We start from the raw sequence: 26,681 nt of genomic DNA on the forward strand, positions 1-26,681 counted from the left end.
TTTCTGAGTTTATTACAGCTTATGAGCCACTACATCTATCCACTACATCTATCTTTCTATAAAGGAAGACATATGGTAGCGAAGGCTAATTTCATGACAGAACGTTCCTGTTTAAAAGATAACAACAATGTAGAACTACCCAGCTTGTTAGGCAAGTCTCCTGGATTTGTTAAATGGCAGGACAGTAAGAGATCCACAGTCTTTTAATCCACAAGAGAATTAAGAGTCTTCTCTGCCTTATTAAGTCTGAATTCTAGAACACCAATTCAATTCACTCCATGACTTGATTCCTGATCTTTACAACTCAGTTCAGCTTATTTAGCTAGCTCAATATGAGAAAAGACAGGCAAGAGTTACTAATTCTTTATATTGTCCAGCTGCATTGTGCAAACAGCTGCCCATTCCAGAATTATTATCTATGCTTGGAGACACTAGACCTTCCCAAATTACTCATTTAAATGGAAGGGGTGTTGTTGTTGTTGTTGTTTTTAAAGGAACTTTAATTGTTTACGCCTCCAGTAACAGGGAAATTTCAGTCTGTTTTGTAGATTAATTATCCTATGAAAGAGGAATGTTTTTATAACACCCTATGCAACTTGACCAGCATCATCTTAAATTTAGGAGGTCAGCACACTAGCAGATTTTAATCTATGTAGTTAAATATTCTATGACCTAATTTAAACAACACAGTACATTGGTGGAAAACCTGAAACATTAAAATGCATAGGCTTTAGGACAGTCTACGTACTAACATGAACGCTTAAACATTAATTGGTCAAACAAACAAATCAACTAATACATCCATTGCAAATAAAAATCTAATCTTTCTTAATGTCCAGTCCTTTACTCTGCCAATCATAAGAGTCCTACTGCCACAGAAGGGGTACTTGCCTCCTGAATACAGTGCTGTGACCTAGGCTCACCATATTGCAGCATAGTAGCTCCCACTGGTGCTGCTTCATAAAACATTCCTGTCATGCCCCTGTGCAAATCAGCTGTGCAGCCTAAAGGTTTGGGGAGTGGGGAACAAGGAAGCGACAGCACAAGGACATGGGGGCAGGATGTGCCAATATCCTCTTGCACCACACCTTAAGAGTAATAGGAACCAGGTGCCTAGTCACCCTGAAGAATAAAAATCTTGTGTTTGTGTGTGCATATATTTCAATTACGTATAAAACTGACTTCTAGAACTTTAGAAAGGGGGAGAAGAAACAACCAGGGAGGCAGACTTCAAAAAAGTGCTTAAAGGCACAATCCTATGCATGTCTGTTTAGAAACGTCCAACAGAGTTCAATGGGACTTACTCCCAAGTAAGCAGGTACAGGATTGCAGCCTACAGCTAGGACATAGCTGGAGTGCATTTTGTATTCAACTCTTTTGTATATAATTACTTTCTCAGAGTAAACAGGTTTACTTTTACTATTTTATTTTATTTATTATTTATTTATTTTATTACATTTATATACCGCCCCACAGCCGAAGCTCTCTGGGCGGTTTACAACAATTAAAAATGGTAAACATTAAAAGTATACAAAATTTAAAAACCATCAAAAACATAAAAAACAGTATAAAAACAACAGTATCCATTTAAAAACAATAATTCTGCGTACATTTAAAAACAAACTTAACATTGTTAAATGCTGTTAAAATGCCTGGGAGAAGAGAAAAGTCTTGTCCTGGCGCCGAAAAGATAACAATGTTGGTGCCAGGCGAGCCTCATCAGGGAGATCATTCCACAGTCGGGGGGGGGGCAACCACTGAAAAGGCCCTCTCCCTTGTTGCCATCCTCCGAGCTTCCCTCGGAGTAGGCACTCGGAGGAGGACCTTAGATGTTGAGCGCAGTGTATGGGTAGGTTCATGTCGGGAGAGGCGTTCCATCAGGTATTGCTGTCCCAAGCCATGTAGGGCTTTATAGGTTAAAACCAGCACCTTGAATTGGGCTCGGAAACATATAGGCAGCCAATGCAAACGGGCCAGAATCGGTGTTATATGCTCAAACCTCCCTGTTCCAGCTATCAATCTGGCCACTGCATTTTGCACAAGCTGCAGCTTCCGGACCGTCTTCAAAGGCTGCCCCATGTAGAGGGCATTGCAGTAATCTAATTTGGAAGTTACCAAAGTATGGACTACTGAAGCTAGGTTATCCCTGTCCAGATAGGGGCGTAGCTGGGCCACCAACCGGAGTTGGTAGAAAGCACTCCGTGCCACCGAGGCCACCTGAGCCTCAAGTGACAAAGATGGTTCTAGGAGAACCCCCAAGCTACGAACCTGCTCCTTCAGGGAGCAACCCCATCCAGAACCAGTTGAACGCCCCCCCATCTGATCAGAGGAACCACCCACCAGCAGCATCTCAGTCTTGTCTGGATTGAGTTTCAGTTTATTAGCCCTCATCCAGTCCATTGTCGCAGCCAAGCACCGGTTCAGCACGTCTACAGCCACACCTGATGAAGATGAAAAGGAGCAGTAGAGCTGCGTGTCATCAGTGTACTGATGACAGTGCACTCCAAAACTCCGGATGACCGCACCCAACGGTTTCATGTACATGTTAAACAGCATGGGGGACAAGACCGACCTCTGCGGAACCCCATACTGGAGAGTCCACGGGGCCGAGCAAAGTCCCCCAAGCACCACCTTCTGGAGCCGACCCGCCAAGTAGGAGCAGAACCACTGCAATGCAGTGCCCCCCCACTCCCAACTCAGCCAGACGTTCCAGAAGGATACCATGGTCGATGGTATCGAAAGCCACTGAGAAATCAAAGAGAATCAACAGAGTCACACTCCCCCTGTCTTTCTCCCAACATAGGTCATCATACAGGGCGGCCAACGCTGTTTCCATACCAAAGCCAGGCCTGAAACTCAACTGAAATGGATCCAGATAATCAGTCTCATCCAAGAGTGTCTGGAGCTGGCCCGCCACCACCCGCTCAAGGACCTTGCCCAGGAATGGAACATTTGCTACCGGCCTGTAGTTACTAAGATTTTCCAGGTCCAAGGAAGTTTTCTTCAGGAGTGGTCTCACTACCACCTCTTTGATGGTCTTGGACCACTCCCTCTCGTAGAGAGGCATTAATCACCTCCTTGGCCCAGCCAATCACCTTACTTCTCTATTGAGGGGGCAGGAAGCCTTTTGAGTCATTATTTCTCTCTTATGGCTCTGTTCCACTTGCCTAATGTAGGATGTCACTTCTAGTTGCAGTGGCACTAGATTTTATATTGTGGCACTAGATTTTGTTTTGTGCCATACTATATGACGAAGCACTCCAAAATTGGGCTGTCAAAGTGTTATATAAATCTCTTCTAGAGTGTTTTAGTATTCAGTTAAATCAAGAAGATCAAATCAGCTCATTTTAAATCTGTTAATCCATGAGCAGCTCTAGATTGCATGAGCACAAGATTCATGGATAATACACTGTAAAGAGCAGGAAATTTTGCTTGAGCAGTTCCCATTGTATAGGAAAGCAGTTTCATCTGAAAGAAATTTCAGGTGGAACCACTGTAAAGTCATGAGAGTGGGAAGAAGTGAATGTATCTTTAGAATTGACTTCGTGTTGATAATTATGAAAGTGCAGAACTGCTCAGCTTAAAAAATTCCAAATATGGGAGGGATGAAAGGGGGCTACATTATCTTTGACTAATGGTACATGGTGGTGATACGGTCTAAACCTCACTGCATAATCCATCACTGTGAGCCAAAATAGATACAATTTAGATAAATTAAATGCATGCAAGATGGATGGATGATATTCTGGAGGTGACAGACTTGACCTTGGGGAAGCTGGGGGTGGCGACAGCTCTGGCGTGTGCTGGTCCATGAAGTCACGAAGAGTCGGAAACGACTGAACAAATAAACAACAACAGCTTTCTTTAAACTTTTGCCAATGGTAGTTGTGAAATGGGGGAGTCCTAGACTGGGACCATGGTATAGGGTGGGGCAAGTAGCCCCTTTTGATCCAGGGGTAACATTGCTCCCCCAGGACCAAGCAAGTGGCCCAGATTCTGGGGGGGGGGTGGAGGCACCCAAAGCCCACCTCTGCCATGAGATAATGCATCCCTGCCCGACTCATTTTCCCTTTCTCCATCCAGAGAGGCACACAGCTCAGCTTCTATCTTCAAAAGCTGAAAGAAGTGGAGATACATTCACACAACTCAGACATCATGTCTAGTTTCATCCTCATTGTCCATAGTTTGCAATCCACTTCCTGGTTTGCTCTATTTCCACAAAAAGAGTTGATGCTTCATTCCAGGGCTACAAACCTTTCCATGATCAGCCCAATCTAATATCTCAGTGTCCTCCTTCTCAGCTACTGCCCCACCCATTGTGGGATATTTTATTCCTACCAGGTTTGGAAAAACTTGCCTACTCACATGAGACACCACACTAAGATTTCGTACTATTTTCTTGGGTGGAAAGGAAGTGTCCCTGACCTTGCTGAATGTCAGCCGCAGCACAAGTTCATTTCAAGGTTCCCTCCCTTCTCTTTTAAATGTATCACAACAGTGCTATTAGTATATCTATGGATGAACTGGTGCAATTGTAGAAATGCAAGATGGAGCTGGGGGGAGGGGGGATAAAAAATAAAACCATGGTCCTGAGATGATATTCATACCAGGATCACATGGAGCAAAAACTGAGAAGAAATGTGTCAAAGTACACTGATACTGGTTTTGCTGTTTGCATTCTTTGTTTAGAACTCAAACAACAAAACCAAGGAGTGTGAAGCACTCTGTCAGGATATGACAAGCTTTACTGAACTACCCACTACAAGATATGTAAAGCGAAGTGGTGTCCTTGTTTAGTAAACTGAAGAAACAGGGCTGCTGAAAATATATTGAAGATGCTAAGTCAGGAACGCACATATACAGGAACAACACTCAAGGACACAAAGTTTACTGATGCAATTCAGGTTCAATCCTACCTTGAGTTAACTTAACAAAGTATGAGTCACTATTGAAAGTTACACCTGATCAGCATATTATTGGAAGGGTGGCTGCACTCCTACACACACACACTTGGAAGTAAGCTCCATTGAACACAGCAGGACCTATTTCTAAGTAAATATGTACAGGATTGCACTAGAATTGCATCGTGGTTATGATTCACTGTTTTTAACTTTTGTAAACCACCCTCAGAACTTCAGCTATGAGGCGGTATATAAATTTAATAAATAAATAAATGATTTAGAATTATGAGAATTTAAATGCTTCTTGACACAGGTACATCCACAACAAAAATGTTGTCAACAGTACTGGGAATGTGGACCAAAGGATATAAAGGCTGTCTGAACTAGGGCTGTCCCTGTTCTTCACTGGCTGGCACCCATTCTTCCACAAAACGTTTTGCCTGCTACAGCAAAGTGCAAAAGTATTTACTATGTAGTTTAGCAGGATGCCTTAAAAGAATAAGCCCACAGATTTGAAAAAGAGAAGCCTTTCTTGAAAATTGTCAATTTCAAATCTAGTAAACAGGTGCTTGACCACCATCAGCATGGGTTATTTATGGAACAAAGAAAGAAAGCATTAATCAACCCATACCAAGATACAGAACCCTCCAACACTACAATTCAAGCATTTCAAGTCAACAGCCATTCAACAAATGGCTATTTACATTATAGGCCATTCATTTTCTATGACATTATTGTAGGTGTCTATATACTCAGATAGCAGTTTTTGCCTCTGGTTCTATTTCTGCTGGCAAGTCATTCTCCCATATTGACTACTCTGTCAATAGAGAAGAAAAATCTCATCATCAGGTTTGAAAACCCCATGGTAGGAAAGAAACTGTTATAAGTAAAGGTTCCAGAACATAGTAATAAATGACATACAAGTAATCAAAAACACATTTGCTAGAATAAAGGTTCCTATTTAAATAAATACTGAAGTTGTGATGAGGAAAAACAATTTAGAAACAACTTCCTCTGTATGAAAATTTACTGCACTCCCAAATAAACAAGACATTTAATTCATACAGAATACACAAATAGTATAAAACTGAAAAAGTAAAGTGATCTACCACAATCATCTTTTCTCTGACAGACTTTTGCAGTCATCATAGGAACATAGGAAGACGCCTTATCCTGGGCCAGACCATTGGTCCATCTAGCCCAATACTGTCAACACTGACTGGCATTAGCTCCCCAGGGTTTCAGGCAGAAGTTTTCCTGACCTACTTGGAGGTGCTGGCGTTCGAATCTGGGCCCTTCTGCATGTAAAGCAGATGTTCTACCACTGAGCCATGGCCCTTCCCTATCCTATTTAGAAAATAACTAGGGCTGCAATTCTATGCATACTTACCTGGGAGTAAGTTTCACTGACTACAATGGGACTTACTTCTGAGTAAACAGGCATAGGTTGTGCTGTAAATCAATTACAAGAGAAAAAGGTCTTGACCCACCTGTAGTCACAGGCAAACAATATATATTGTCAGTTAATTAGAAGACCAACACAGCACAGATTTACATCCAAATACACATCAGCACCAGCAATACACACAGATCATTGCCCTTTCTGCATCTGCAATGGGCAGAATGATAGGACTGGAAAAGCAAGCTAATTTTGAAGGGAAAAGATCCAGTCCTATTGTAAGCCACATGGCCTTCTGTAAAACCTTTTAGAAAATATACAAACATGGAAATCTTTGTAACATAGTTTCACCTTATAGAATGGAGGTTCCATGTGACAAAAGACAGTTCAAGTTATGTAAAAAACAGTTACCAAGGAAGGTAGGGAACAACTGTAAGGAATAACTGAAATATTACAATGTTGTGTAGATGTCTTCATTCAAAATTGTCAATGAAGATCTTGATTTAAAAAGCAGGGAATTATGAATTCTGGAACTTAGCCTATACTGCAGACTTTATGGCCACTTAATTTTTGAATGTTTCTGTTTCTGCCTCTATCCCCTGGCTCTTGTAGCACCTAGCCTGATGAAGTGTTGTGAAGAACTTGAAAGCTTGCATAATCTTTTGAGGCATTTTGTTGATTCTAGGAAAGACATCTTTCCTGGGTTTGGAATGTTTTGCTCATGGATCAGCACAGCTATCATTTTTCAATTCCCTGTAAAGACGTTTAACTGTCTAGCCACTTTTGTGCCTGAACAAAAACCAGGCCAATTCAGCACAATTGTTTCTACACTCAAGAATGTTTTTAACATCTGGCACATAGTATCAGCACTCTTAAGGTTCAAAAAGTCACCAAAAGGCAGCACAGTAAACAACGCAAGGCCTTTTATGTGAGAAAGTTCCACTTGCCCCAGTCCAAAGTGTGCCATTTTGAAATTTTTATGTCTTCACACAAGAAAAAGACATAGCTTTGTTTCGAATGGATACATGTCCTTTTCCAGAACAGGCAGAATGCATTCAAGGACCAATTTTTGTTCATTTGCCACAAATGGCTCTGCAAGCAGTCCCACATATTCACACCATTACATTTCTACCATACACTTGGTATCAATCTCATTCTTGTGTTTCACATTAAATAATCCACTGATTATAGACTAAGAATGAATTAACTCGTGCTGATCATCACTTGGTAGCTACGACATCAATGTGCAAAAAAACACAAAGATAGAACATTTATTTATCATCTCACAGTACCTCAAACCATTTTCAATGAAGGTAGCTCACATATTGAATTGAGTATTATGAAGTGACGAAACATTAGGCCAGCCTTCCCCCACCTGGTGTTTTCCAGATTTTGGGACTACAGCTCCCAGCATTCCTGACAATTAGCAATGCTGACTGGAGCAAATGGAAGACAAAATTCTAATGTAGAGGATACCAGGTTGGGGAAACCTGCATTAAGTGATAAGCACTGTGAATCAACTCACACGATCACTAAACAATAGGAACTCCACTTCACATATAAGCATGTACTGAAAGACCAGAATTGTAAGTATAATAAGACACTAAAGGTTAAATAGCAAATTATTTTGAGTATACACTGAAAATCATTTTGGAGACAGTTGGCAAAATTACTGAGTATCTGCTAGATATGCCATCTATATACAAAAGCAGTTATTCCAGCACTCAGATGCATGTGAACAACACCAGGGAAGTCAAATATCCTGTGATCTTTCAAATGCATGAACACACGTGCACGCACAGGCACACAAAGCAAGCCATGTGCCCGAACTACCCATGTTTAAGATGGCCATTCGTTAACCTTTCTCGGCCATAACACACACACCCGAAAGCCGCCTAACCCCCGCCCCATGATGAATTTTTAAGCCTCTCTCCCCCAGGAATCACCAAGAAGAGTGAATGGTCCCACACACAAATAACAATCCAATAAGGAGCAGCGAGGGAGCATCCATCATGGAATCCCCCCTCCCGCAACGGCCACCGTGGCAGGATGGCCACCCACTCCGAGCCCTTAGCCCCCGGGGCTTTCTGTCCCTTTCATGGATCTATCAGTAGGAATCCCCTTATCTTCGTCAGCTTGGGACCCTCCTCACAAGCCCGTGTCAGCTCCCTTCACCTCGTGCCCAGCTTCTTGTCGCCCACCTCCCTCCATTTCCCCGTCAGGGTTCCACCCCGGGGTTGGGGACAGAGCGAAAGGCCCCCTCTCTCCCCCACCCACCCCGACTGGGAGATCACCCGCCCACGGTGCCCCGAGCCCTTCGCATACGGCCCCGCTCTGCGCCGCCACGTGGAGCTCCTCTGCGTCGAAACGGCCGCTGGTGAGGTGAGGTGGCCGTGTCACCCCGCCGGCCTCACATGCCAAGCCCTACCTGTGGCATATACAGCCAGCCTGACGCGAGGCGCTTCTTTTCTTTTCTTGGCTTCCCACTTCTCTCTCTCTCTCTCTCTCTGCGTGTCTTTCTAGCTCACCCGCCTTCCCTTCAGACACTGTCCAATGCTCGACTCCGAGCGCTCCCGCCCCCTCACGCACTATAACGGGACTAGCGGGGAGGAGCTGAGGCGAGAAAGGGCGGGCTTTCGTGGTAAGAGTTTGTGGACCAGCGGACACCCCGCCCCTCTCCCCGGCTCAAGGAGAGAGGCGCCTTTGTGAGAGCGAGAGCGTGTCTGAGGGAGCCTCGCGGGATGGGGGGGGGCAGGGGCGCCCCTTCTGAGGAAAGGCGGGAAGCAGGGTCCCCCCCCGTTCAGAAAGGGGCGGGGCTCAACTGGAGATGGTGCTTTCTGCACGTAGTGAAAGGCCGTGAAGAGCCGGGGATTCTCTGGCCAGAAGCAGAGAGGGGACTTCCAGAAGGGAGGGAGGGAGGAGTGATGCTGCTCTGTGGCTGAGTCCCTTTCAGTTCTCTTTATGGCCGCTTTTGACCTCCTCAGGCCGACTGACCCTTTTAATTTCTTTCTAGAAAAAGAGGTACTGAGCCTCCAGCCTCAGCGTAGTACTTGGAGGCGCGCTCACAATTACCCGGCCTCTCCCAGATTAAGTGCTAAGTGTCGTAAGTGGTAAAAATACTTTGTATATACTCAGGGGAGACACACACACACACTCCATTTCATATTTTGTCAGGAGTCAGCTCTAGCTCTGAAAATGCTTCCTGGGATACGTACTGAATCAAATTACCTTCCCCAACCCATTCTTGGCCTTTAAAAATCAGTAAAGGGGGGGGAAGGTCCCAGTAGAAAAAATGCATATTGCTCTATGTTTGTTGCTGCGGGATGGATGGGATCCAGCTGTCATAGAATCATAGAATAGTAGAGTTGGAATGGGCGAGTCCAACCCCCTGAAGGATGCCTGATCGTAGCATTCTTAATTCCCCATAAATTGTATCCTTTCTGCACTCAACATCTATGTTTTCTCAAAACATTTAAGGGGGTAAACCCCATTGAACACAGTGGGACTTACACCCTGAGTAAACATTGCTTATAGTTGCTCTGTTAGTCACTTGCTCTAAGAACATATGAGCCCTGCTGATCAGACCAAAGTCCAAAATGCTGAAGCTAGAAAAACAAAGTAAAAGAATATCTTTGAAGGTGGGCCTTGAGAGCAGGAACAACCTTTTATAATAATAATAATAATAATAATAATAATAAATTATTTCTTACCCGCCTCTCCATTTTGATCGAGGCGGGAAACAACAATAAATATAAAATACATAACAGGGTGGGTGGTCTAATGTTTGGGTGTGAACTCTATAAGAAGTTCCTTAAGCAACAAGATCTCAAATTAAATCATTTGGGATGACTGGGATCTAAAAGGAAGGGAATATACTAAAGGGTTGATTCAGATAGTGGGAGAGGGATAGGAAATGGGTGTGTCATTGAGAGGAATGTGACAATCATCGTTGGAGTTCAGTTTTCTGGGAACATACCACCTTGCACACAAACATACACATCTACATTTGAGATTAATCAAGCAATGATATTGCCATGGAGTGGTGGAGGTTAATCTCAAGATTTGCTATGGAAATATCCATTGTATGTTTGCAAGCAACCACAGCTACAATCCTATAGTCATTTACCTCTGAGCAGACCTGTATAGGATTGCATTACAAAATGATTGTGGAGGTGGTGTGGCTGCATGAGATGAAGGCAACTGGTCAAAAAGGAAAGCTATCCTGGGGCTTAAATAAGGCAGACAATTGTGGCCCTCACTTCATACCCCAGTCATTTATTGGCTGTAGCCTGTGCTGTTTTTTAGCTCCCTGTAGATCCCTTTTAGTGCTAATCTATCTGGCTTGGAGCCCTGGATTCCATGAATGGGGTTGGGTGTCATAGAGGGGGCATGTCACATTCTTAGTCCCCAAGAATGGTCTATTATGGGTCTTTCTTATAGTAAGAATACAGCTCTTTGATGCCAGAGGCTTGGGTTCTAGTTTTGCAATGTCACCATTTTTTCCATCTAAATGCATTGTTGCCAGCAGAACAGGCAAAAGTTCTATTCTTTGTCTTGTAGAGGCCACCTCAGCAACTCTGGGGGAGCAGGAATCTAATGTATATCTCACTGAAGTAAATGGAACTTTTCACTTAACTCCCAATGATTTTAGTTGGTCTATTGTAACTATGTTGAAGTCTGGATCCAACCCCGTACAAAATTGGACAAAATATCTCTCCTTAAGACTAAGGAGAAAAAAGGGAAATACTGTTTTTTAAAAAAATAAAAAATGAATTTTGGGTTAGAGTTAGGGAAGTCTGTAATTGGAGAGGAACTGTAGAATGCACAGTTACAAAAATGGAGATACTTGGCTTAGCAATACTACAAACAAGAAGGATCTTGGAATTGTTGTAGATCACAAGCTGAATATGAGCCAACAGTGTGATGTGGCTGCTGAAAAAAAGCAAATGCTATTTTGAGCTGCATTAATAGAAGTATAGCTTCCAAATCACACTCAAGATGAGGCACTGGTTAGGCCTAATCTTAAGTACTACATGCAGTTCTGGAAGCCACACTTCAAGAAGGATGCAGACAAGCTGGAGGGGGTTCGAGGAAGGCAACGAGGATGATCAGGAATCTGGAAACAAAGCCCTATGAGGAGAGACTGAAAGAACTGGGCATATTTAGCCTGGAGAAGAGAAAACTGAGGGGAGACAAGATAGTACTCTTCAAGTACTTGAGAGGAGGGCCAGGATCTCTTCTCGATCATCCTAGCCTCCGTCTTTATGGCGGTGTTTTGGCACTGCAAGTCACCTTGCACACGCACTTGCGTTCCTTCCCGACATATGCATGGGAAGGAATACAAGTGCAAACTTTCCCAGTGTTTAAAAAGTAAAAAAGGGCGAAGAAAAGAACAAGGCCATTTCAAACCCCATTTTTATTTTATTATCTCTATCTCTGCAGCTGCGCAGATACAGATAATAAAAATTAAATTAAATGGGGGAGGAACGGGCAGCCAGAGGGAGGATGCAGGAGAGGGGGCATGGATGCAGGGTGAACCACCTCTCCTCTCTTCCCCCTGGCTGCCTGTTCCTCCCTCATTTCTTTTTATTATCTATATCCGCGCAGCTGCAGAGGTACAGATAATAAAGTTTAAAAAGGGGGGAGGGATGGCCCCATTCCTCCCCCCCCTTTTCTTTTTTTTCTTTTTTTACTTTTACAGGTGCGGGGCCACCAATGGCGACCAGTCAGGAGCGCCATAGGCTCCATTGCCAAAAAAGTCAGGGTAAATGCCAAACTTTTTTGTAGCGGAGGCTTTCAAGCTCAAAAGTAGTCTGTCATGGACATAATCCACAGTTGGACAGTACCTTTCTTAAAGTGAATAAAGTATATTACGTCTGACCACTAGACATTTTTACACCCATTCCTGAACGCTTCTGTTGTTTGAAATATTGCAACTATGTTTAAATAACAGGCACTGATCCAGTCAAAGATGCTATTTTTTTACTCTTTTCATGGGACTAAAGTAGCATCAAATATCCTAAGGCTTCCTCTTAGTTTTATCATTTTCCAGACAGTTAAGGAATAATTAATAAGGGTCACCAAATCCAGCACATCAATAGTATGTTACATGGTGCCTCTGGGAAGAAAAGCACCCCCAGACATATTTACTGGAACCAACCAAGGTGCCCTCCATTCCTATATAAAAATAAATAAATAACATAATTTCTTAGCAGCAGGAGTTTTTGTGAAATCGGATTTTGTTGGTACTAAAAAAATTGTGAGTATAAATAAGTTGTTAGTGTGTTTGGGCTCAGACCCCACCTTGTACTCAATCATTTGGGCAGTTTTTTTGTAATTTGCTACACCTACCATGGCAGTCATTTTGTGCCCAGGACTGCTTCTCAAATTGCCAAATGTGAATTAATAAAAAATAATACTACAGCCATTGATTATAACCACCACAGAAAAAAGATATAAACAAAAAGTACAATAAAAACACATCAAAGACAATGGTTTATAATCAAAACTTATCACTTCTCATAGAAAGTAGAAAATTAGCTCAACATTTAGCTGTTGAAAGAGAAAAATCCACCACTGCCAATAAAACTGCCTTCCTGTGAAATGTAAACAAAAAACAATTTAAAATATTCAAAATTGTGAACTGCCCAGAGAGCTTCGGCTATTGGGCGGTATAAAAATGTAATAAATAAATAAATAAATAAATAGCAGCAAGCTAGCTAGCAGAGATATACAGTGATCTTGGTCCCATCCTCTATAGCAGCTTTTGCAGCCTATGCCATATGCAATAACTTACCACACAATTTAAGCAATAAGATTAAGTAATTTTTATTGTATACCATATATAATAACTTTGGCATGCCTCTGCTGCTCCAGTAGTAAAGTTTCATTAAGCATTACTCCCTATAATAGGTCATTTTTTAAGCTTTTCATCTAACTATTTATTAACAGCCTCATCCTATGCATATTTGCTCAGATGTAAATCACAGGTCACTGTATCTAGTGGTTCTTATTTTTAGTTACAGGTAAGAATTTTTTAATCTAAGAAATACAATGAAAATGTATTTTTGAAATGCTTTCCAATGATTGTCAAAGGGTTGTTTGACATGTGCTTTCTCTTCATTTGTGATTCACCTGTCACTGTAACCTGAAATTAGTTGAAGCAGACTTATTTTACTTTTTCCAAAGGATAAGTGTTTAATATCAAGTGATTTGTAATATCTAGAGAACGAAACAAGGAACAAAAGTAGTTAAGCAGTGACACTAAACAGATGGGAAATGGATCTTCTGCCACATCAAAGGGAAAAGTCATCTCTACAGCAGGCATGATCACTCAAGGTACGCTTCATAAATGTTAAGGCACTTAATGATGTTGAGAAGTGAAAACAGGACCTTGTATATGGGACAATAACACAATTATTCTAATCTAAGGATTAGAACCATTCCACTCATCCTCCACTTTAAAAATGACACTAAATGTAGATGTAGTTTCTTCTAAATGTTTTTATAGAGGTTTAACCCATTAATATGTCTTTTATTCCTCAATACTGATTTTAAAAACTTTCAACGGCTTTCTCTAAGCCTTTTCTGGCTAGTTCTGGGTCACACACAGGCCATCAAGATCAGGCAATTACAGGCCTTTACCAGCAAATATAATATGAATATCTAACAAAGGGATATAAATCTAGATTCATATACTACAAACCCTAAAGCTACTACTTTTGTTTGTTACTAACAGGGAACCCTAATATCGAGTGGTGAGTTAAATTAGGAGAAAGAAGTGATAGGACTAGATTTAAATCTCGAAGGACCTGGGCTCTTCCATTGGGTAGCATCCTAACAAACAACCCCAAGTTAGCAGCAAGTAAAGAAGCTGTGCACTCTATTAATGGCTTATTGAAACTCCTGGACTAAGTCACTCTGTCTCACTATTTTTGCACTTCATTTAAACATAAATAAATAAAATTAATTTGTGATATTTGTCATCCCTCACTTTGTTGAGATAACAAAGAGTCTTGTAGCACCTTAGAGACTAACAAATTTATTGTGTCTTAAGTTTAAAAAGCAAAACGGCACATGCCCAGAATATTTATTTTAAATCAGAGTTGACAAACAGTTTTATACCACAGGTTAGGAAAAGTATCACCAAGTCTAAGTGGTCACTGGCATGGTTATCTAGCAGTGTCAAGGAAGCTATTATAAAAAGAGGGCTTCAGAAAATGGAAGTCTTGCCCATGTGAGGAAAATAAATGAGCACAAGCTCGCACAAAGGCAATGCAAGTAGACAATAAGAGATGCAACAAAGCATTCTGAAGAGCATATTGCAAAAATGGCAAACAATAAACAATTATTTAAATATATCAGAAGCAGGAAACCAGCTAAGGAAGAAGCTGGACCGCTGGATGACAATGGAGTTAAGGGAGTACTAAAGGAGGACAGGGAAAGAAGCTGAATGAATTCTTGGCATTGGTGTTCACTGCAGAAGATCTAGGACAGATACCTGTGCCTGAACTGAAGCAAATGGTGGTAACAAAAAAAATGAAGTTCTCAACCTTATTGACAAATAAATTGAAAGCAAATAAATCATCAGGCCCAGATGATAACCATCCTAGAGTTCTCAAAGAACTCAGATATGAAATTGCTGAGCTTCTAACCAAAATATGCAACATGTCCCTAAGCTTAGCCTCTCTACCAGAAGACTGGAGAATGGCCAATATAACACCAATTTTTAAAAAGGGATCCAGGGAGGATCCGGGAAATTACAGGCCAGTTAGTTTAACGTCTGTTCCTGGTAAATTGGCTGAAAGCGTATTAAAGACAAAATTAGTAAGCATATACAAGGACCAATCCTTCTGGGGGGAAAAATCAATACAGCTTCTGCAAAGGCAAGTCCTGTCTCACTAATCTTTTAGAGTTCTTTGAGAAGGTCAGTAAGCATGTAGACAGGGGTGATGTGGTGGACATTCTAAAAGGCTTTTGATAAAGTTCCTCACCAGACTCCTGAGCAAACTTAGCAGTAATGGAATAAGAGGAGAGGTCCTCTAATGGATCAGTAGCTGGTAAAAAAACAGAAAGCAGAGAGTAGGTATAAATGGTAAATTCTCCCAATGGAGGGAAGTAAATAGTGGGGTCCCACAGGGATCAGTATTGGGACCCATTCTTTCCATAAATGATTTTAGGAGTGAGCAGTGAATGGGGAGGACAGAGAACAATGCACATTGCTCTGAGCACCTTGTGCAGGGAATGAATTAAAAAAACTAATACATAAAGACTACTCTGGTGTAGGTTGAGACTGAGAAAGAGTGGTGTGTTCTTTTTATATAGCTAGAAAATTTTGATATACCTAGAAAATGGGGGGGGGGGGGGTTGGACAACATGTACATTTAAAGTTAATCTTTAAATGCCTTGCCTCCACAAAGGTGAAATCTTCAAATTTGTAAATGTTTCACCTCAGAGGAACAATACATCCAGTTTATCAAACCATAGCCATAAAAAAAGTTCTAAACTGATCATTACTTTGACTTGAGACAGGACTTCCTTGTTGCTTTTGATCCCATGTCAGTTACTCAAAGGAAACAGTGGAGAAATTCAAAACTTTATTGTACCTGTTATTTGGCAGCAGTATGTCTTGATCCCGGCTGAAAAAGTAGAAGCCAAGAGAAAAGTTCATGCTCTTTCAAACTCACTTCCTTTTGCATAGGGGAAAATGTGCTTTATTTATTAATTAAAATTTGGGTCACCAATGCTTCTTCTGTTGGAGAGAAATTGTCCAATATTTTTTTCCCTCACTCACAATGGAGTTCAGGACTAAGGTGACTGTGGTGTTACCCACATTCCTATTCCCTTAGGTATGTCTGTGTGAGTATGTCTAGAGAGTACGGAATGTTGGACTGAGTGGTTGTGACTGGTGACGCTGTGGAAAGTGGGGAGTAGTTATATATATGGGGGAGCTGAGTGGTCTGAGGTGTTTGGTTGGTGATTGAGTCTGGAGGGTAGATGTGTTTAGCTGTGTGATTTCTTGTCAGGAGTTGTGTGAGGAGTGAGTGAAAATAATATCATAAGAACTAAGGATTGTTATTATTAGATTGATTACTACCAGTATTCTTAAGAATAGGCAGGATTTGAATAGAATTTGAAGGAACTAAGAACTGTAAAAAACAATAAACATTTTCTTTATTTTGCTACTATAAAACCATGTGTCAGTTTGGCTGTGTGTCCTGCTCTATTGGTTCATAAATAAACACTTTACATTAAACTTTCAGCCTACTATATTCACAGAAAAGCCTTTTCCAAATCTCCTACCTTTTCCTTCTGCTATAAGGGAAAGTTTCTACTTTTCTTTTTACCCTTTCCTCAGGTATTTAAGTGATGCTTTTTAGCCTGAGGGAGGTGTGCGCATCATACTATTTCCATAGTATGAACTGGGCAGAGATCTAGAGTTATTACCCCCATGATTCTGGTGGAGGTTGAGACTGAGAAAGACTGGTTTACAAGAACCCTTCAGTGAGGTTCAGTGTTATTATTCCCACATGTCATATTGGAGGAGGAGAAGCTGAAGCTAAGAGATCATGATTTACCCCCCTCAAAAAACCATTTTGAAGTCTGTTGTGGTTATCCACATATTATATATTCATGTTTGAAACATACTTCCTGATTATGATCTTCACATTTTGTATGGAAGCTGAGTTAATCAGTTGTAGCTTACAACTATTCTCTAATCAAGAACTGTCACCTACTCAGTCATTTTTGGCAAAATATGTCACAGAACTCTGCAATATTTCATACCCACATGATATCAAGATACAAACAAATGCATGAGTTATATATATCTCATTAACATTGTACAAGTGCCTAAATCATGTAAAATCATCAGTCACATGAAAAACACACTTCTACAAAAGTTATCTTACAAAAGCACATCTCAGCTTGCAGTAAAGTGTAATATAGTTAAATTCCCCCCTCGACTTCTCCACAGTCAGGACTTAATTGTAAAGAGTTGTCTTGTGGCCCATTCACTTGCATATCTTTCAGTGTAAAATGCAAATCGCCAAATAAAACAAACCCAGGAACATGTCTGGTGTTATTCTTAATTTTCTATCAGATATTAGTTTATTAAACTATTTCATTTATTAAAGTAGATTGGATACTAAACAATTAGTTTATCATTTGATTAGTGAGTTCTGGTAGATACTTCGGGCTGATTGATTTATTGATTCACCAGATAATAAAAGCTCCCTATCCTAAGAGGTCAGCTGCAGGGTAATACATTTGACTGATTATTCAGAAATCCATTATCAGAATAAAACATTCTTTACTGATTTTTTTTAAAATGAAACCTTTTATTGGTAGTTAATGTTTATCATATCCCTCCCAAGTGCTGTGTTAATTAGTCAAATTATAGCTTAGGACCCAGGCCCTTTTTCTATTGTGTTTTCCACCTACTATCAGTTTCACAAACATTTCCTTGTTCAAGAGGAAGCCAATCCTTGCTGAGATCTTATCACAAAATGGCCCTTAAGTCTCTGTATCCACATACTGATGACTCCAGCTTTTATTTTATCAGCTACCTTTATACCAATGCCTGTCAGCTAGACACAAAGCAGTTTTCTATCCATGTAAGACTTAATATCCAATGGACAGTTAATTCATAATTCAAATTCTTTGCACATGGGTGAGGCAACTAAAATATAGGATGGAAGAAAAAGATGTACGTGAGAAACAGCAAGTTCATCCAGCACAAAGGAATTCTTAGCTCTCAGTTGCTCCTAATCTCTGTGCCACAGTGCTCCTCAGCAAACGAAAGAATCCATAAAAAATGCAAGTGCTGAGCTGAAACAGGCATGTTTTGTGCCTTTTTTTGCCCCTTGTGTAATGCACCCCTCCTTATTTTTAGATTTTATTTATTTATTTATTTATTTATTTTGCATTCCTTTGTAATAGTATGCAAAAGGGGGATGTCAGTGAGGGAGGGAGAGGAAATGGGTCCTTGTTGCTTAGGCAACTGAGCTAACGCTTTTTGTCCAAATCATCTTCTCCCAACCTGAACATACCCAGATGCTACAATCAACATCTGGGGGGGGCTCTGAGTGTGGCAACAAGGCAGAACACTTTCTCAGTGGTGGCCCCCCAACTGGAATGAGCTCCCCACTGAGGCCTGTCTGGCACCGTCATCTTTTCAGCACCAGGTAAGGAAACACTCTACTCCTAGGCATTTAATGGTATATGATGGGGCATCTATGTCTACTGTTTTTGAACAGGTCTGTTAGGGAATATATTATTTACTTAAATTGCTTTTATCTGTTTACATTGTTTTAATTTTTTGTTTTAATTTTTTTAGATTGTTTTTATAATGTATTTTTTAAGGCTGCTGTATTTTTATGAATTGTTGTAAACCACCCAGAGAGCTTCAGCTATAGGGAATAATGAAATTATTATTATTAGTAGCAGTAGTAGTAGTAGTAGTAATAATAATAGGCACAATGGAACTTCTGAGTAAAATACACATAGACTTACGTTGCACATCAACCATTTTGGGATTAATATGTTTAGCCATGGCTTTTTTTATTTATTATTTATTTATTACATTTCTATACCGCCCAATAGCCGAAGCTCTCTGGGTGGTTCACAAAAATTAAAACCATAATAAAACAACCAACATGTTAAAAGCACAAATACAAAATACAGTATAAAAATCACAACCAGAATAAAACCACGCAGCAAAATTGATATAAGATTAAAATACAGAGTTAGAACAGTAAAATTTAAATTTAAGTTAAAATTAAGTGTTAAAATACTGAGAGAATAAAAAGGTCTTCAGCTGGTGACGAAAGGAGTACAGTGTAGGCGCCAGGTGGACCTTTCTGAGGAGCTCATTCCACAACTGGGGTGCCACAGCGGAGAAAGCTGTGAATATAATTTAAGAAATAATAAGAAATAATTTATTTATTATTCAAGCTTTCTAATAGTAGAAAGCTATTTGACTTCTGTGCTTTATCTATATAGGCACAGTTGTACCTATAAAAATTTGCTGAGGTTTTGTTGGGGTATATCATGTCATTGTTAACCATTAAAGCAGACTCTCATCTTCTCTTCCTGTTATTCAGTATTTAGGAGTATTTCAATAGTTTAATAAATAACAACAAAAGTAACTGTGGACTTACTATGACAATTCAGCTGTCACAGAGATAGCCCCTATGTCACAGGAATGCATGATAACCATCAATAAGCTTACGAGCCTATGATTTTGTCTGCTTCTTATCATTTGACCTCACTGAGAATTCAAGTTAAATGCATTACATTTTCATTAAGTTGAAATAAGTAATTTGTGGTTGAGTGGAGATCTAATTGTATCCTCATTTTTATAGCCTGGTACCTCTGATTATTAGACATACAGGACATGTTTGTATATTTGTTTTTAGCATTCACCTGTATCTTACATACCAAAACCAAAATAGGCAATTCTTACAAACACTTACTTTAAGCAGATGTTTTATATGAATATATTCTTCAGGGCATTACAAATTGGATGCATCTCTTTGAAGCTTATATCCTTAATGGAAAACACAAGTCTTCTAGGTCAAATTAACAGAAGAAGTGGATAGTGCCTTGACCAAGACTGTGTTCAGACAACACAATAACCAACAGTGTTCAAATAGTCAATGTTGGGTTATTTCACCCACCGTATGTTATTGTGTTGTGTGGCAGGAGTTTTTTAACAAACAGTTGGTTATTTGGCCAAAATAACCAATGCAAATAACCAACACTGTGCAAAGTTGGCTATTTGAACTGCCATTGGTTATCGTGCTGTGTGGAGGGCACTGCTGGTTATTTTGTCAGCCACAGAGGTGCAAGGCAAGAGTGGTCAAAGCAGTGGCTGCCGCTCTAGTCCAACCAGCAGGAAAGATTTTCAGCAGAATTGGCTGATGGGATACTAGTGGTAGGACTAAGGGGGAAGGAGGAGGGAATGAGTAAGTCAACTCAGCATGGAATAATAGTCAACTCAATGCTGATCCTAATCCACACCATAGTTGATTATTATGTTGTGTGGGGAGTACCCCCTAGATAAACAACCATTTAGTTTATTATTACCCCACCGTTGACTATCGTGTTGTCCGAACAAAGCCCAAATCTACCCAGTCATAGCTGAGTCTTGTATCTATACCTCATGAATGCAAGTTTCATGTGTAATCAGACCACACAAGCATTTGTTGTTTCTCATTTTCTAAAATATTGAGTGACTGTACCAATTCTGCATATATACTTAGCATTGTTTCAAAGGTGCTGATGTTGTTCCATATGGGACTAAAGAAGTCTGGCCCTGGCAAACAGTACCTGGATGGGAAATTATTTGGGAATCTCATGTATGCTCTCACTGAAGAATAGTTAATTGGTATTAATAGTAATAATAATGCTTTCCTCCAACTTACCTAACCACATTTTTCATGAAATATCTGCTGATTTGCTTTTACTGAACTCAGATGGGCACCATGGTTTGCTGTGATCTATTAGTTATTCCAAAGAGATCCGGTCCTGTTATGGCATTGAAATAAGGGTTGACAATTATTAGCAGGCTCTGCAGTTGTTTTTGTTGTTAAAACTCATGCAAGTAATAGTAATTTTTCCCATATGTTCCAAATGCCACAGCTCCTTCCCCGCCTCCTTTCCTGATGGTTAACGAAGGAATTGGCATCCTGACTAAGACTATGTGATCTTGCCAGCTGTATCTTCCCTCTCTACCATATTCTGTTTTCATTCTTTTGCCTTATTCAAAGGGCAGGCCGCATGTGTCGCTACTGGTATATTGATGCTGGCAAGGTGGGCATAGATAATATATAACACTAAAAGCCTGACATGACAATTTCTTCCATGTGAATGCTACTAACATTGTTCCCAGGGAGAAATACATGTGAAAAATGATGTGTCTGAAGTGAAAAACAGTGTGAATGTTACAGTTGAAAGATCTGTGTGCAGAAGCCAGCAGCAGGCATTAACATTGTCGTCATTATTATTACATTTTCCTCTTGCAAGGAACCCAAAATAGTTTATATGGTCTTCTTCCTCTCCATTTTATCCTCACAACAACTCTGTTAGACTCTGTTAGACTAGGTTAGACTCTGGCGTCCCCGGGGTCGTTCCTGCTCCCAGGATATCCTGTGTGTCATTTACATGAACAGGGATGACCCCGGGATGATCCCGGGATAAACCTTAGGTCTAGCTAAGGCCTAAGAGTCAATGACTGGCCCAAATTCACCCAGTGAGCTTTATGGCTGAGTGGGACTAGAATCTGGATCTCCTGGGTCATAGTCCAACACTCTAAGCACTCCACCAAGTGAGAAGCAGTGTGGTGTAGTGGCTAAGGTGTTGGACTGGGAGTCGGAGATCCGGGTTCTAGTCCCCACTCGGCCATGGAAACCCACTGGGTGACTTTGGACCAGTCACATATTCTCAGCCCAACCTACCTCACAGGGTTGTTGTGAGGATAACATGGAGAGGAGGAGGATTATGTATGCTGCCTTGGGTTCCTTGGAGGGAAAAAGGTGGAATATAAATATAATAAATTTTTTATTAATTTTTGTGAACCGCCCAGAGAGCTTCGGCTATTGGGCGGTATAAAAATGTAATAAATAAATAAATAAATAAATAAATAATAAAAAATATATAGAATTTCACTCATGGACCTTTCTAAAGCCACAGATTTTTATTTATGCCCATGTTTTCTACATGTATCCCCCAATGGGATTCATTCCAATAGCACTTCCAAAGAGGAAAATGTTACATTGGAATTGATTGTCAGTGTAAATTCTGGAGCAGAAGTTTTGCGACCAAGTTATAGCACTTGGGCATAGTGCCACATATATAGGGAGTCTAGCCAAGGGGCATTTCAACTTTCTCTAAGAGTAGCAGCCATGCATGAGAACTAGCAGAGGATTTTGAGCTGGGAAAATTAGAGCTAGCAGCTGGGGGGCATGCATAATCGACAGCCAAATAACCCAATTACTGTGCTTGAATGAGAACTATTGCTTTACTTTGGGGCATTATCATTTGGGAGATGCACCACTGATTTCCTTAGTGGAAATCACCTAGACACCCAGATTTTCAGCAAGCTATTGAGGTGTCTATTAAAAATGTAACTCACTTTAATTCTTCAGAAAAATCCATAATAACTTACCTGCCCTTATTTTGGTACCAAATGAGGATATTGTCGTTTCTGAAAAGTCAGGTGGCATTCAGAAATGCCCCTACTTCTTAATTGTAGCCCACTTCTTACAGCCTAAGCTCTCTTTTCTCAAAAACCTTCCTGGTGAGGGAAAACCTAGCCTCTCCATTTCTAAGATAACTGTTCTCAGGCAAGAGAAACCAAATGGTGGCTATATGAGGCTGCACATGGGTATTAATTGCACAGATCTCAAATTGCAGTTGTTTACGGTGGGGGGTCATCTTTCTCCGACTATGCTGGTTAAACCGAGTAACTCCTATTTCAACTGTAATTCTTTATTTAAATGCAGCCAGCACAAACAAGACTCAGATTTTAACAGATGTTAAGATACAATCTATTCCGTGTGTGTGTGTGTGTGTGTGTGTGTGTGTGTGTGTGTGTGTGTATTTTACTTCCTGATTAACTTTCCCCCCTCCCTCCCTCTTCTTATTTATGGTATTCCTACCTCACCTCACCTTTGTAAAACTTCTTCCTATCTCAGTCCCTTGATTTTAAATTTTAGGAAAAGAAAAAAAGGTAGGGAAAGAAGGAAAGAAAGAAAATGTCACCATAATGAGACAAGGTAGGAACAGTTTTAAAGGAAGGCAAAGCCAGGAGACAAAAAAAGCAAGAAGACAACTGCAGATGTTAGAACTGGTATAGTATACTGGTTACAGTATTGTACTAAGATGGGATCAAAACTCCACTTAGCATGGCTGGAGAAAGTATTGACCATCTCAGGAGGCTCACTAGCTAGCCAAGATTCCCAGCTTTCATGTAAAAAAAACCACCCAGGTTTCTAGCCCTTGTAGTAGAACCCAAAATATGTGACAAAATCTTCACACTCAATGTCCAATTGTTTTCTGAGAAATGAGCCTGCTACCACCTTCCAGTATATTTGCCAATGAGTGAACTCACAGCTATGACTAATGTTTAGCTAATGTGAAACCCATAAAAAGAAGTTTTTCAGACTAATTGTCTGAAAAAGAGACTTCCTGGTTCATTTTGAAACTTTGCTGGGGTGGAAGGTGGTCTACAAGTGGCTTCATTCAGAGATGACAGGCTTCTTCAGTCTTTTTCAGTAGTTAGTGTAGAAAGCCTTGGGGACCTGTTTACACAACCAGTTATCCCAATACTGATTGGAGAGAAATTATTTCTGTAAAACTTTTTTTCCTCTGTTTTATTTTTGGATTTGCGTATTGTTGTGTATATTATTTGTTTTCAAAATAATTTTAAAAGGAACAAAAAACAAGACATCCTTGTTTTCAGCCTTCCAATTAAAAAACACAACACAAAATGAAAATGGGAAAGGGGGAGACAAGGAAAAAACCAAACTCAGGCACCAACCTGTTCTTTCATTTCTTATAATGCATAGCTAGGATGGAAACAGTTCAGATAGCCATATGAAATTGCTGCTACTAGGTGACAGTTGAGGGAGAGCCAAAGGCAATTGGCATGGAATGGCATGGCAGAAACACACTGAAATTTTTTATTGATGAAGGCAGAGTCTGAGCGTTGATTGTATTATCCTCTTTCCTCTGCCCTTGTTTTGTGCCAACTGCCAAATAACCAGAGTTTGCTTTAGCCTTCTTTTATATCCCAGGTGAAATATTAAGACTATACGCTTCTCTTGCCCAGGGCTTTCTTCACTATGCTCACTTTTGCTGAACCAGGTCCCTATTGTGTGCTATGTCTTCCAAGAGCTTTGTTGTGTCTAACATTTTACTGCTATTTTTATTTCACTCAGTCTTTTGTTTCAGGATGTTTTCCAATATTGCTACCTCCATGCTGTGAAGAACAGCTCCTCAGCAGGCAAGACTTTCTCTTACAAGATTCCTTGCTGCTTAAACAGTCAACAAACTTTCAGATTCATTCATCTCTCTATACAGGAAACCTCTTTCAGAGCCTGTTTCTAGTTTTCTCTTTTGGTCCCTCTAGCCTAGCCATGTAGATAGTCATAGCTTAGAATAGCCCTGGCTGATAAAACAGGAATTCAGTATCCTCTTTTGGCTATCCATTAATTACTTCTCTCTTGTACCATGCAAACACCAGCTATGGCTTTGGGTTATTACGTGCAGCACAACATGTTTTGATTTACTTGTCCTTTCCTATCAACAGTGAGCTCGTGTGCTCAGATGTGAAGAATTCAAGCAGCTTTACAACCAGAAGAGAGTCAAAGACTTCAGGTCAGCTGCAAATAAGCCACTGCAAAGGCAGAAGCAACAAGTCCATATGGTGCAAAAGCATAACAATGGCCAGGATTTGGGGTTAAATTTAGGTTCCAGATTATTTATTCATTCGATTTATACCTGCTCAAGGGGATCTAACTAGGAAGCAATGAGATATTTCTAAGTAGAAGAAATCATGATTGTGGGCATCCTAAGATTCTAGAAGCCAAGCAGGAGGCAAAGTGAGGATCGGAAGATATTTATTCACAGGCAAAAAAGCACCATAGCCCAAAATCCATTGCTTTGCAGATAATCTGAACTACCATTTTGATATCTGTTTTTCCATTAGTCACAAGAGCACAGCTGCCAATGATTTAAGGTGTAGGTGGCAATATCTGTGACTTTCCACCTGAATTTGTAGACATATTTGAAAATATTCAGTTTGCCTAAGACTGCATTTCAGAGTAGCTCTTGGGTGCCGCATTCGAGTGTGGGTGGGACCAAAGGCAAAAGGGACAGGCAGGGGCAATTACACCAGGTAACTAAGCCTTAAGAGAGGGATTGTTTTATTTTTTTCATTTCTATACTGCCCAATAGCGGAAGCTCTCTGGGCAGTTCACAAAAATTAAAACCATAAGCGATGCCATAAAATATGAACTATATTTCAGCACAAAAGCCAGGAAATCAACAAATGATCAGGAGAAGGGGCTGGGACCAGAGGAAGAGGTTCCGCACCTCTGGCCTAAGAGGACCAAGTGCACTATTACGGGTAATACAGATGTTTTGTGGTTTAAAATTGTACACTTTTAAGTGTTTTTATCCTATGCAAACCGCCCAGAGAACCTCAGCTATGGGGCGGTATACAAATGTTAATAATAATGAGAAATGCCACCAAAACTATCTTGCAGACCCTTCATGTATTGTAAACTATCAGTCTGCTTTGTACTACAGCTGTTTTATTCAAATTTTATATAATTCCTTCTAAAGCTGCTCGATCTTTTGTATATATGCTCAAGACTTTTAAGAAATATTCACCGAATCCTATACTCCATGACCTGCGGCTTCTCCAGCCATTTAGTGCTTATACTCTCAACCCAGCTCATTTTATCTCAATTTATGTATCACTACATTACCATACAAATATGTTCTTAAATCATTTAACAGTATGTTTGAGAGAGGAGGTGTAGAAGAATTGGGCCCTGTCTACATGCCGTACTGAAGGCGCATGCATGCGCGCCCCCCCAGTACGACCCCAAAACGATGGTGTAGACGGCAGCCCAGAAGAGACGGAGGAGGAGGAGGCTGGGGAACCGGCCGCGTCCTTGCCGCCGCCACCGCCTCCCCACCGGCCTCCTGCTGCTGGGGTAAGAGCGACCCAGGTCGGAGAGCTCGGCGGAAGCGGAAGCCGAGCTCTCCGACCTGGGTCGCTCTTACCCCAGCAGCAGGAGGCCGGCGGGGAGGTGGCAGCAAGGATGCGGCCGGTTCTCCAGCCACTGTCTACACCATCGTTTTGGGGTCGTACTGGGGGCGCATGCATGCGCCTTCAGTACAGCGTGTAGACAGGGCCTTGGCACCAGTATCATCAAGAACAGTTATTGAACAGGTGCTTCTGGCAGTTGTACATACTTCTGTGTCAGTCCTGCTGGTCTTGCTGCTGGGAGCTAGATTTGGCTTTCTCAGGAACTGTTTGAAGTGCTACAAAACCTCTGGTCAAACCTAGTTTGACCAGAGGCAATAGTATGACATTAATTTATTGTTTTCAAGGTTTGAAAATGTTAAATTAAGTAGTTCTTAAAAGCAACAATGTGGGCATCATAAGCAATAACAGCTCTACAATAATGCACCCCATGTCTCTGAAGAGTTGCCATCTGTACACAGGCTTTAGAATTGGACTTGATGACTCTTGAGGTTCTCTCTTCTCACTCTAGGAACACTCTGAACATTCTGCTCTGGATTAAAACAATGCCACCTGTACATTTTTCTGGTGGATCTCTTAGCTTCTGCTTTAGAAGGCTATG

At 40.8% G+C, this 26,681-nt stretch overlaps 1 protein-coding gene across 3 annotated transcripts in view; it reads right to left on the bottom strand.

Moving 5' to 3' along the window:
- SLC16A1 (solute carrier family 16 member 1) overlaps positions 1 to 22,639 on the bottom strand; it is a 74,337-nt gene extending 51,698 nt beyond the window's left edge. The window contains exon 1 of one of the 3 annotated variants that reach the window (XM_063143338.1): positions 22,469 to 22,639. The gene's annotated coding sequence lies outside the window, so the exon portion shown is untranslated. The other 2 variants (XM_063143312.1, XM_063143320.1) reach the window with 2 other exon arrangements.
- Between the last annotated feature and the right edge of the window lie 4,042 nt (positions 22,640 to 26,681).

The sequence above is a fragment of the Elgaria multicarinata genome, chromosome 1, assembly GCF_023053635.1.
Source record: "Elgaria multicarinata webbii isolate HBS135686 ecotype San Diego chromosome 1, rElgMul1.1.pri, whole genome shotgun sequence".
Classification (NCBI taxonomy): Eukaryota; Metazoa; Chordata; class Lepidosauria; order Squamata; family Anguidae; genus Elgaria; species Elgaria multicarinata.